We start from the raw sequence: 14,362 nt of genomic DNA, 5'->3' as shown, positions 1-14,362 counted from the left end.
ACGAGCTATTGTAGCTGTCTATCTGGTTTCTAATCCCTCACTTTACACTAACAACATTCATTCAGTTATTCTCCATAAACTTGATAATAAATTAAATAGAGGTTCGTTAACTCACCAGTAGGGATTAAGCATTATTTTAACACTCAACTTATCTTCAATACGTTTGTAACCTAAATAACATGTTGTGAGTACAAAACTCAAACGTTCACTTTGTTAAAAATATTCCTAATTTAAAACTTTTACACTCCTAAGCAACATATTAGAGGAAGAATTGTACTTTCAATAATTCTAAAACATTAGAATTATTATTTATCATAAAATATTCCAAAGTTAAATTTACAACTTTAAAATCCGAGCCTTGAATCCTCATAATGGACGTTAAGACATAGCTTTACGTTAAGACAACAAACAAGCAAATATTTTAAAGTAAATAACAATCAAGCAGTCCGGACTTCAAGTTTTGTTTGCTTTCATTCCAACTTCAACGTTTATTTTTAAATTAGAACTAAAAATGTACAGATATATATTATAGATTAGAGTGATTAACACAGCTTTAGATATAGATTTGTGTCTTCTTATAATTACCACATTTCCTGAAACATAAGTTCTACTCACATCTTTTACAAGGATTATATTTATCTACAACTCAGAAGAAAAATCACTTGCAGCCTAATTTTAAATGAGTAAAAAATTCTTGTTATAAGCCTTTTAAAAATCATTATTTATATTAGGAAATATATGTAATTACTTTTAAACAGCGTATAACAAACGCCAAGGTAAAGCTTGTGAAATGAAACAAAACGTAAATCAATTATCTTTATTAGCTGTAAATTTTATCGACTTTTTCGACAATTTTAAACATTATTATACATGATGTTCGGGATTTTTCTCAGATGATTAATTAAATAATTGATTTCTCTCTCTTTCTTATAATAAATTTTACTTGTGCCAGTGTCATCCTTGCGTTATTAATTTAAATAACTTTACATCGTTAATTTAAATTTGTACAACGTTTTTATAAAAGCTAAAGAATAGTACGTACAACTGATACATTTTATAAAAGAGTTTAAAATATTTAAAAGTATAAAGTGTTTGGTTTGTATATTTCCTATCAACAATCACTTCTTGCGACAGATAACGAGGAAAACCTGAAACTCAAAAATCTTGCACTACTAATGCGAGACACTAGATGGCAGCATGCATCATTATCAAAACGTGGCTTCTCAACCTTTTTCTAATATCAATTCCTGTCAGTTTTCGAAATAGGTCTCTCATCAAAGTTCGAAGAAAAAACAAAAAGTACTAGATTAAAATGACAAATACTACATCATAGCTCAAATACACATCAGACTACAATTAGAATAAATACGCAAACAATAAATATACTTGTGAAACTTCGTATAGAATAAATAAACAACAGCGAACAAAACCTTGCAAAGGACTCTTATGTTATCATAAAGACGACCTACTTCATCTATAGCAAAATAATAATGAAACTCTCTGTTAATATATTTTTTAAAACTTCAATAATGTACGAGATACACAATTGTTATTTAAATGTTTTAAAACACGATAATAAATTCATTGTTTCAGAAGATAAGTAAAGACCTCATTGATTACTAAGAACAAAATTTACTTCTGGGATTTTAGACTGTTATTTTCTATTGTTGTTTTTTCAGTCTTGAGTCCTTTTCATTAAATTGTAATAACACATTTCTGAGAGGAGTAAATAATCAGTCACGTGGAATTACTTATATTAGAAATTATTTTTAATTTTATCTTACAGAGTTCAAATCTCCGCTACAAAATAGGGTTAAGAGACTCTATTTAGAGTACAATATATTATTATTATATCAGAATACAAAACGTTTTATTTCTAACGAATGTTTCACAAAAACAACAAACACTGCATATTAGTACGGGTAATATAGGATAACAAGTTGTATCAATTGAAATTATTATCAGTAAAGGTTTTGTCACCAGGAAAAGTCTTCATCGGTTTACCTGTTAAAGAAAAATATTATAACAAATAACTTAGTCTATTCTAATTTTCAAGGTACAATATAGAAAGTATCCAATTCTCAAAATACAAAAACAGTAAAGAGCATTGCATTAAACTTGTTTCTTTACAGAATGAAAAAAATAATTTTGTGTTTCTCAATAGTGTATAACTTTATCATAGTAAAACAGTTTTCAATATACTATTAATATTATGTGACATGACTGGCTCGTAACTACAATTCTACACAATGTTTTAAATAACGTTCTTGAAATAAAGAAAAAAGGACATAGAAATCCGATAATATGTAGTTCTTTAACCTCCATCTTTACTTCTGAGCTGACCATGTGGTCTATAACATCCAAAATCTCCACCATGTACATTATGTCTGCAGCGGGAGCGTTGTCTTTCTATCAGGCCTTCAGCTGCAGGAAGGATGAAACAGCCCAAGAACAAACAGACGACAAGAACCACAACTAATATTATTTAAACTGTTCAAAAAAAAAAGGTAAATGACTAAACATTTCATTATATCATAACATAATCAAAAGTCAGAGGTAAATTACAGCTACTGCAATGATAAATGTAAACCCAAATTCAAACGGATTCAGTGCAATATTTTGGGATATGATAAAATATGTTTTCATTAATTATGTTTCATTAAAAATCACTGACACTATGATCAATAGTTTGTAGTTTTTGTAATGAATTTCGGTAAATAAATTTTTCCAACAATCTAAATATTATCATTAATTAAGATAACAATTTCTTTTTCTTTTTCTCAAACTAAACATCTAATTTGCCACAACGAAACGTGTGCAGGATAATGTTACGTAAAATATTTTGTGGTATAACATTACGACAAACAAAGAATAACTAACCTTCTCGTCATTTTCTTTGCTTTCGTGAAATAAGATTTCTGTTTCTTACGTGAAGTCCTTACTTTCGTATTTAGAAGAAGTTTTGAAAACAGCTACTGATGAAAAGGTTGAGAAGGGCGGAATTCAATGGGTCTTAAGGACTTCCAACATTCTGCCAATTGGTCATATTTTCAATTCGAATGTTAATTTGCTAACTTTCCTGGATCACGTGTAGCCATAATGACAATATGTAAACGTAAACTGAAATAGATGATGACTGTTTATTGCTAATGAAATGCGAGATACACATGCAACGTTATGTTCGTAAGCCTTTAAAATATTGTTTATTGTATCAGTACACAAGCAGTTTTTTCAATTGTGAAGATTTATGTGTATATTATTTTAATATTTTCTTGTTTACTTCGCTGCAATCCTGAATCTAAGAGAAAAAAAAATACTTTAACTAAAGGATGCACCAGGACGTGCTTCCAAATAAATACAAAAAAACATATACAGACAAAATTTCAGCTGAACCAAAAATTATTCTCTTTTCTCATTCCTTTCTATTTTTGTTAAGAATATAAAATATAAAAGCTTATAATTTTAATCTTTTAATTACAAATATAATAAACTATGATTAGCTACTTTATTATCAAATTTAATTGCAACGTATATTACAGTAATAATTGTCTTCATTTCAGAACTGAAGTGTTTCTCATATCATTATGGCCTTTAATTTTTAGCTTAATATATAACATGTCCTTATATTTAAAAGCACAGTTATGTAGACATTTTTAATGTGCTTTGTATATTTTGTAGTTTTTATATTTATGATAACAAGATAAGTAATTATTCTTGATTTTATTTTCTTCTTATTGTTGATTTCTTGCACTGTTGATTTTTTATTTACTATACATGTAAAAGGTGTTTATTATTCATGACAATAATAGACATGTGTTTCAAAAACACAAGAACAATACTGTTGTATGTGTCTTCACTTTCTCTTAATTATATATATTTTTGTTACATATATTATTGTTCTTAGTTTTTAGTACAAAGCTACACTCAGGACTAACTGTACTTTATCCACAACTGGTGTCTATACCTGGTTTCTAGCAGTATAAATAATTCTGGCTGGTGTATGCTTGTGATACTCTAAACGTCTTAGCTCAATGTTTTACTTGCAATATTTATTCCAACTGGATATCATTCGATATTGTGGAATAAAACTGATGCGGTTACAACTAATTAAATAAATTAAACGTTTATCAGTTTGAAAAACATACTATTTAGAAAATCATACAGGAATGAGTATCTCTTTTCATTTGTTCTTCTTGAGAATTTTTTTTTTTCAAATATCGCAAACGCTTCTTCAGGTTCATTTGTCATGTTTTTCTTCAATTGTTGTTTTAATGGATTAAACTATAATCACCAAAAAGGTACTGATTTTTTTCTCTTAGAAATATATAAGTGTCTCGCATACGTACCCATATGGTATTTAAGCCATATTTAGTTATATTTACTCGAAAGACTGCGTATATTCGTCCATCGCAGATTTGTATCTAACGTAAACACTAACAAAAATATCAGTGACAAAACCTACTATTACTGGCTCAAAGCAACGATAAGGAAACGTGTCTTTCTCATATTGCACTACTTATCTCTCATACTTTTCTTATACAAGGGTACAAGTCCTGGACTCATTTTGTACCATGAGATTTCTAGAAAATCACCATTTTCAGTCCTGGCAAGAATGTTTAAATCATACTTTTAAACTAAAGACATTAGCTTGTTAACAGTTTACTTATATTTATAACCAAAATAAGAACAGAAATGATCCATTCAAGTGGGGAGATGAGATTGAAGGGCATGTAATAAAGTTGAATCACGAAGCCAAAACAGCGAGACTAAGCTTACGTGTCACGTAGACCTTAAAATACTGGAAGGAATATGGTAAATCTCTTTCTGGCTTGTGGGCAGAAGAATGTCTTAAGTCGATGTTAGAAAGCTGCCCAAAATAACCGTATGGAGATGTTTTCATGACTGGTTATTCAGATATTAACTAAACCGGTTTATACGCGTCCTTCAAATTCACGTATCACTATGTCACTATTTGTTCCAGATGAATTAATCTGTAAGAATCCCCCAGTGTATATTTTCTGTTTGGAAGATTTCAAGTTTATACACGACCAATTGATTGTACATCTTCTCCAGTAAAAAGAAGTTACCTCACAGGCCATGATTGTCGATGGCAAGCAATGGCTGAAGCTTTTCATAAACGAACAGGAAGAGAAATAATCCATTCCAAAACATCAGATTACACTATGTAACAACATTTTTACTTTTTATTCTTCCTCTGCAAAAAGTGTTATTTCCAAATTGCTTGTGACTACAGTAAATGGAAAAGAACTATTTTATCTTCAAATTTAGTTTTTGTGACCTGGGTGAAGAATTTTGCAAAATTACCCATTTTCCTGAATATTCCAGGTAGATTCAATGCTGAGTAATTGAAAGAAAATTTTTTCGGACTAAAATAATTTTCAAGAATTTTCTAGAATGTTGAAGAACTTACAAAAAATGTTATGAATCCTTTGGAATTTTCTCGAATTTTGCATAGTAATATAGTTACAGAAGCTCACCATTTATTTACCACTTCAATTTAGTTCTAGCTGCCTAAGTGAACACATACACCTGTCTGATTTCATCAGAGATGGCATCAAGAAGCTGCAAGCATTCACCAGACGCATTCTTTCAATTTTTTTTAAATTTCCAAGAGTATAGAAAACTATCACATATAAAACATTTTGCATGAACCTTTTACACATTGGTTATGGATGAACTAGATTTATTCTTCATAATAAAAATTTTATTTTGCTCTTTTGCAGGATGGTAGTGAGCCATTAAGTTCGTTATTCCAAGAATTTGGCGTGAACCCACTAATTACTTAAGCAATTGCTTCTTCTGCATGGTGGGCCTTTCCAAACGTCGGGTTGGTAAGAATGCATTTGCTATCATGTATCCGGATCTTCCATTATCCATCGATCCAGTGTCACACTGACCTGAGCTCCCTGTACCCACTCCGCCAGAGTAAAAGCAGCCATTCTCAGAAGAGAGAAACAAATCAGAAGAGAAGGTAGACGCTGAAGATCCAGGTTACAATTTCAGGGGTGCAGCTGGTAAGAGAAACCACCCCAACCAAAGAGACCTCAGTTACTTGATCAGAGATCTCGGTATAACAAAAACGATTGCCGAGCTTTTCACATCTAGACTCAAGGAGTGGGATTTTTTAGATGAAACTGTGCAAGTCGCAAGTCAGAGGAAACGTAACCGACCTTTTTCAAGCTTCTTCACTCGTCAAGGTGGGTTGTGCTTCTGCCATAATGTATTCGGTTTGTGGGAGGCAATTGGAATTGCGTGTAAACCGAACGAGGGGCGATTCTTCATTGATATCTCATCCATAAAATAGGATAATTTCTAAATTTCCTTATCCAAGTTACAAAAGCAAAGCTTGAAGGAAATAATGGCCATTTTCTGTACTTTTACAACATAAGCAATTAAGAAATAACACATATTATCCAAGATCAAAATCTGTGTTACACAGTGTTATAAAATTCCTACCCACTCTTGTTTGGAATCAAATTTCTCAATAGGTGAAGTACATTTAAATGATTTACCCACTGTACACGGCGAACAATATTATGAAATACTTACTTCGAGAAGAATAGATTCTGAGATTGCTCTTCAAGTGGCGTGTGCTCTTTTGAGGTCTCCAATAATGGTAAGCGGGGGACAACTGGAAGAATATGAAACTGGAATAAGTAATTCTCTCACTCTTTTCCGTGTACAAGCTAAGATCCCCTGAGTATCACATCTCAGCATTCTGTCGTATTGAATTCAAACCAATGGATGTCCAAATGACGTATTTTGAGAACGCTGCTTATGATGTTTTTGTAGCTCTTTTCTCCAAGGTTGTTTCAAAAAAGAAACTGAGTTACTTTATTCCCAAGTACAAACTTCAAGAAAAATTCCAGGCAGCACAGAAACCAGACGCTGGTCGTGGACAGAAGTTTTCGATTGTCCAGTATCTCCCTTTAACTGAAGGAAACGGAAAGCACACTGAATACGAATATACATCCTGTCTTTTTTGTAAAATTCACGTCTTCTAGTCTCAAAATTACGAGTTGTGATATTTCTTTTTTATATTTTGTGAAAAATCTATACGTGTTAAAAAATATAAATATAATTTTCGAATTCTACGTAAATATATTACTGTTAAAGATGTAAAAACTTGAAGGCAATAAAACTATTGCAGGCTTGGGTAGCAAAGTCTTAAAATTACAAAGCGTTTGATTTTTATGTATAAAAACAAACACAAAAACAGTGGCATATAAAATCGTGAAAGATTCCACAATTTTTAGGTTATTTGAAGAAAGATACACCAAGTTCTACTTCACATAAAATATCGAAAGCAGCAAAGAAAACGAAACTAAACTGCCATAAAATGTAAACGCACCAGTGCGCGTGTTTGGACCAACCCGACCAGTGTCACCACTCATTCTTGGAAAATGATGAAAACGAAAATTATTTTCGTGTTTCTTACTTATAGTGAAACTAGCTCCAGGAGGTAAAAAAAGTAAGTCTACTGTACGTGGTGAAACCTTTAATACAGATACTTTAGTTTAAAATGCGTTAGAATGTACGCTTACAAAAGAAATAACTAACTTTTGTATGATCAGTTGAAATGTATCACATATATATATTTAAATGACGAAACAAGAAAAATGTTAATTCTAAGCAACTGATTTCCATCGAGGCTGAGGATGCGAACTGGGATGAAAATCAAAGGAATTTACACAATAATAAGGTAGATTTAATTAAGCCCCCCAGTGGCTCAGCGATATGTCTGCGGACTTACAACGCTAAAAACCGGGTTTCGAAGCCCGTGATGGGCAGAGCACAGATAACCCATTGTGCAGCTTTATGCTTAATTCAAAACAACAACAATATTTAATTAAAAAGTCCGATGATACTACTATACATTACACTTTCGATGTTGCACCAAACACACGGACATAAAAACACAAAGAACAAGAATCACACACAAACAACACAGATGACTTTACACTTGTAAAATCATAAAAAACAGAGGAGAAACTCTAACCATACAATACAAGGCACAAAAACACAACAGGTGGTTAAAGCGCTCGACCCGCAATCTGAGGCATGCGGGTTCGAACCCCTGTCACTCCAAACTTGCATGCCCTTTCAGCCGTAAGGGCGTAATAAAGTGACGGTTAATTCCCACTATTTCTTGGAGAAACAGTAGCCCAAGAGTTGACGTTCGGTGTTGATGACTAGCTGCCATCTTCCTGGTCTTAAACTGCTAAATTCGGGACAGTTAATGCATATAGCCCTTGTGTAGCATTGCGCGAAATTTAAATCAAATTAACAGTAAACAGTTGTTTTCTTCAAAATCCATGGTCTATAAATGTATTCTTTAAACACATTTTTGTTTAATTTACTCTATTTCTAAATGTAAAATTGAAACTCACACATCAAAGAAAGTGCCTGAATACACTTAAAAACAAACCCAATCAGCATAAAAAGACAAAATTATCATGTTATTATTTTTAGCAAAACATCAGTTTTCTTTTGTACGATAGTAAACATAAAAAACTATTTATTTTTAGATGTATTTTGTTTTTCTATTTTTTTAGAACATTAATTTAAACAAGTAGGGTGGGGAGACCCAAATTTCAAATCATCATTAATGAACGAAGAAATATTTAGATGTTTTAATTTATAACAGTAATTTACTGCTGTACCAGCGGGAACCAGGAGTATCATAGCTAGTTCCTCGCTGTCTTTTGACACCACATTGTTACACTAACAAATCTACTACATAAATATAAATAATCTATATATGAGTTATAAAAATGACGATCAAATCCCACTATGTGGTTTGGTAAAGTAAATCCTGAGTTAGCAGTGTGTGTTATTGACTAGTTGCCTTCTATCTTGTCTATTATTTCATATTTAAGTACTTTAGATAGTCCTCGTGTCGCTTTGTGCGAAATTTTACAAAGTAAACGAATAAAGGAAAACTCAGCTGAAAATAACACCAATGGTGGTTAACAGATCTAACAACAAAAATACTAACATACTTACGAGAATTTAACATACATCAAATGTATGTTGAATATTTTTGCAATATTTTCTCACACGTTTTTCTGAGAACGATGGCCATAGATTGATTACATCAGGATAATATTTCGTAATCAGATTATATTTTTATTACAGGTTCAAGGACCATAGGGCCAGTTCCAATGAAAATCAAGTTGTTAACTGATGTGGTATGTCATGTGAATATTTCATGCGATCAAATTTCGGGAGCAACATAGTTGTACAACGAAACCATAAGCGATAATTCTAATAGTCAAAAGTTTCTTTGAGAAAATAAAATAAATTTCAATTGGATCTATGATAGAGAGTTTTATTATCGATATACAAACTTATTTCTTTAGTAGATACACTTCAGAAGCAAAGAATAATATACCGTAAGCTGTAGGAACCTTTGAGAGAGTCCATAGTTTTTTACAAGTTTGAAATTTAATTTTAAAGATCACGCTTGTTACATTAGTAAAAACATTTGTAAGTTAGCCTTTAGGGAAATTTCTTTCAAGGTGATGAAAATTTACATATATTAGAAGTATTATCATATCGTCAGCAGAGTACGGCAGCTCTCTAATCATATGCCCTCGAGGTGAAAAAGAAACCTATTGGCTGAGGTTGATTCAGGAAATTAACTAATGGTCATTACGAACGTAATGAGTCAGTCTTTTGGCAAGCGTTAGAAACTCGTTTTATAACATTTCTGAATTATAAGACTGTATTTTACTACAGAATGTGATTTTCAAAGAATGTCCTTCTATTTTCTAATTATTAGTACAAATAACTTATATGACCATGTACAGCACTTAGAAACAGCGTGTTTAGATTTTGGTATGGTGATAAAACTTTGGTATTTTATTTGCATGTTTATCGCTTAGTGCAAAACCAAACAATGTCATTGGTCTGGTATCGATATATGGTTTTTTAACAAACATAAACTAATGTATGATTTGGTGGGTAGATAGCGATTATAGTCTGATATTCCACTATGATTTGTGTGTTAAGGTTTATTTACTTGGACACTGTGCCACGATGTATATTTCTTTTTATACAAATTCTATACCCTATGAACTATGGTGACCAGTGCATTTATTTTTTTTTTTTTACCTGCCATAGTCAGGTGGTTAAGGTACTCGACTCGTAATCCGTGGTTTGCTGGCTCAAATCCACTTCACACCAAACATGTCCGCCGTTTCAAACTTTGAGGTCTTTATATGTGACGGTTAATTATCTTCTTCGTTGGTAAAAGAGTACCCCAAGAATTGGAGGTGGGTGGTGATCACCAGTCTTACACTGCTTGACTGGGGACTGCTAGCACAGATGGCCCTCTAGTAGCTTTGCGCGAAATTTAGAACAAAGTAACCTAATCCTAGTAATTTCAAAGTATTTTATTAACATTTAACCATCTTAAACCGTGTATGAGCTTAAGGGGTGGAGCACTAAAAATGTCGTAGCTATGACGTTACTTTTAGCATGGAACGACGATTCCGAACTATAAAAATAATGTAGCGTTTCGTCTGGTGTCATGCAAATATTCGAGTTTATGATTTCCTCATGAACCACACAATGTTTTTGGATTACTACAATTCTCATTTAACTCCATTATTTTATGAATTATATAAAAACATATTTCATTTGAACATATATTATAATTTAAGTGGAAAATTTACATGTTTTATAATACGAATGTAACTAAAAGTTCGGTCCCTAAGTGATCTGACGAATACATAATGTTGTGAACGAATATTCCATATTTTACTTAAAATCTCACCATAACATTTTCAGTTGAATCTTTCTCTTTTTGCCTTTTCGTTAAAATACTCGGAAAGGTTTTCATGCAATCAATCATGTATCCGTATAACCATATATACATTCCTTGACAGAAGTAGTATGAAACACCGTAACTGATAACTAAAGTTTATATTTTTCAATGATCATTTTAAAACTCTCTACAATTAAGCAGAATTTTCAAATATCCCAAATGAAATATAGTAAAAGTCGCTAACATACTTCAAAGAAGTAACAAACCAGCAACATTTGTAGAAACAAGGAGTCTTGTAGCTGTCTACCTGACAAAAAGTATTAAATTAAAATGTCAAATACTTTATTATGGCTTAAATATACATCACACTACAACTGGAATAAATACAACACCGACGAGGATCATTTAGTTAATCCCCATAAACTTGATAATAAATGAAATAGAAGTTCGATAATTCGCCAGCAGGGATTAAGCAGCAATAATATATTTATTCTCACATTATTTGATGGTTCTTCAACACTCTTTCATGAATATCAAATGCGTTGGAAAATACTGAACATATCTTCAGTACGTTTGTAACCTCAATAAAATTTTGTGATTACAAAACTCAAACGTTCACTTAGTTACAAATATTTCTAAAATAATACTTGTACACCCCTAAGCTACATATTAGAGGGAAGAATCGTACTTTTAATAATTCTAAAATATTAGAATAATGCTTAATAATTACTCAATAATTTTAACATTTTCTGAAACATAATCTTTACTTCATTATTTTATGACAGTTTGTTAAAATTAAAATATCCTCACATCTTTTACAAGAGTCATATTTATCTACAACTCATAAGAAAAATTACTCTCAGTCTAGTTTTAAATGAGTAAAAAATTCTAAGTTTTATTCATGTGTAAAGTTCAAGTGAACAGATTTTTGGAATTGATTTTATTTATAATTAACCTAACTAAGGCTGATTCACAACATAAAGTTTTTGAATTGTTTGAATATGTTAATGTATTTTTATCTTCAAAGAAAGAAAGAATATTAACAAATATATGTAATTACTGTAATATAAAGCTTATAACAAATGCCAGTGCAAGACTTGTGAAATGAAACAAAATGAATATAAATTTAACTTTCTTAGCTGTAATTTTATAGGCTTTTAGGACAATTTTAAACATTATTATACATGGTGTTTGGTATTTTTATAAGATGATTAATTGAATAATTGTTTTCTCTATATTTCTTATAAATATAACCACTGTAATCCTTGCCCTCTTAATTTAAATACTTTCACATCGTTAATTTAAAATTGTGCAAGTTGGTTCATATAAGCTAAAGAATAGTACCTACATCTGAATTAGTTTACAAATGAGTTTAAAAATATTTAAAATCCATTCGTTTGTATAATTTTTATAAAAATCACTTCTTTCCGCGACAGAAACTAAAACTTAAAAAGCTAGCACTTCTAATCTAAGCCACTAAATAGCAGTATATGATATTAACTGGAACAAGACTTCTCAACCTTTTTCTAATATTCATTCCTGTCAATTTTTCGAAACAACTCACTCACACCAGTTCGAAGAGAGGACAAAAAGTATTAAATTAAAATGTAAAATACTTTATTATGGCTTAAATATACATCACACTACAACTGGAATAAATACAACAAACACAAAATATATTTATCAAACTACATATAGAATAAAAAAATAACTAATTACATTTATTCTTTTGAATTTTTTGTATGATTGACAATATTCCCCTTCCCCAATTCTAATTTCATTAACTCCTGGCTGAACCATTCACCTTGTTGAGAAGCATTAAAATGGAGTCAATGTGGTGATTCTATCAAAGTTAGAAGAAAGGTCCAAATCTGTGGAATTGTCACAGCTATTCTAAATGCTGTAGTGCCACTACTCTGTTGTTTCTAAATAGGTATGCATATCGTAACGTCACAAACAGAAGTTTCATTTAATATATATTACAGGTTGAAAAGGTGATTAATACAAGAGGGATAGCATTAAATAAAGCTGTACGTACGTAAGAGTACAACACAAGTGTTTAGTTTTTATTTCCTGTTGTTATGGAAAAAAAAGTAGTAAAATTTCCTCCAATCTTTTTTATCATTTGAATATTACATCTTTCCATACATACATATCTTAATATAAGATGATTCTTTTTGTGGATTGCATCTAAGAGAAAATGTTGGTTGTTTTGAATTAAGCACAAAGCTACACAATGGGCCATCTGTGCTTTACCCACCACGGGTATTGAAACCCGGTTTTTAGCGTTGTAAGTCCGCAGACATACCGCTTAGCCTCTGGGGGTTACATCTAAGAGAACTACACATTTATCATTTCGCCGTTTTGCTTTGTATTTTCCCTACCTATCACATTTTTACATGTAATATCTCTTTGTTCTAGTCAGGTGGTGTTTTTAGAAGTATTTTGGCGAGAAAGTAATAAAAATTACGCTTATGATTTGTCAAATGTCCATAGCTTCAGATTCTTTACAGTAGGTTTTTGTGCCTTATTCGCAATAAATTTCAATAATAAATGGACAGATCACAACAACCCGCTTATGTAAAAATAATATTTACACTATAAGTTATTAGAGTTTAATTTAGATTTAAATAATTCACTTTTTTGTCGAAAGCCCATACAAGAATCATTCAGTTACTATATAATTCAACTGACAAGACGAACTACTTCTTTTCTGTCTCTGTTGTTACAGTACAAACTGTGAAATTCACTTCAAAATCACCACCATAAATGCTGCTTACCACAGTTGTATGGTTACCAGAGTTTTAATTAATTGTCTCCTTTCGTCAAAGTACACAAAAACGGGTTCAATTACTTTAGAGCGGCATTTTATTAGCAAGACAAATTCTTCTTCTTTAGCTCTGTTATTAAAATACAAGCTATGATACTCACCTTATAAATTGCTCATTACGCTAAACTCACACATTGTCTAACTTCACTTATACTTTCACTTTCTACTTAACTTACCATCTCTATGTATTTGTACATATTATAACACACGACAGAATAACTCTACACATATATATTCCTCTACTAACAATGATATTACATATAACTTACAAACTGCGAGTAAAATGACGCCAACAATATAAAAAAGTCAAGTACAACAATTAAATTACATTTACAACGTATGACTTATGCAGAGTTACGTAACAAAATGTGACATAATTATGGCTTTATGTTATGAAAACTAAATAATCATTGAATATTAAATCACTAAAAAAACCAAATAATAGCTTTTAAATTGAACAATCTTGTATCTCCAACATCATGAAACTTTATTATTGGACCAGATAGTTTTCAAACACTATATAATTTATCTAGTTCCTTAGGAATTTTTGTGAATTGAAAAAATGTATAATATGAACTGGCTCATGCACATTTCTTTAGTCAAACTATAGTTTAATTAATACGCAAAACAAATATCTATTTACTATTGATACATAGTTATTTAAGAACCTTTCAAATATTGCATTTATGAGTATTTTAAAACATTTTTCTATACGTTTATGGCGAAAAATATTTTTGAGA

The 14,362-nt window shown here is 31.0% G+C and overlaps 1 long non-coding RNA gene across 1 annotated transcript; it reads right to left on the bottom strand.

Annotated features, from left to right (window-relative positions):
- Nucleotides 1–1,751: 1,751 nt before the first annotated feature.
- LOC143225748 (uncharacterized) lies at nt 1,752–6,887 on the bottom strand. The gene is made up of 4 exons (XR_013014054.1): nt 6,571–6,887; nt 2,881–3,120; nt 2,320–2,490; nt 1,752–2,004 (listed from the first exon to the last, which is right to left on the bottom strand). It is a non-coding gene; the product is annotated as an uncharacterized LOC143225748 (long non-coding RNA).
- Between the last annotated feature and the right edge of the window lie 7,475 nt (nt 6,888–14,362).

This window comes from Tachypleus tridentatus, chromosome 9 (genome assembly GCF_004210375.1).
Source record: "Tachypleus tridentatus isolate NWPU-2018 chromosome 9, ASM421037v1, whole genome shotgun sequence".
Taxonomy (NCBI): Eukaryota; Metazoa; Arthropoda; class Merostomata; order Xiphosura; family Limulidae; genus Tachypleus; species Tachypleus tridentatus.
Note: the sequence above shows the minus strand (reverse complement) of the source record. Positions and strands in the feature narration are given on the sequence as shown.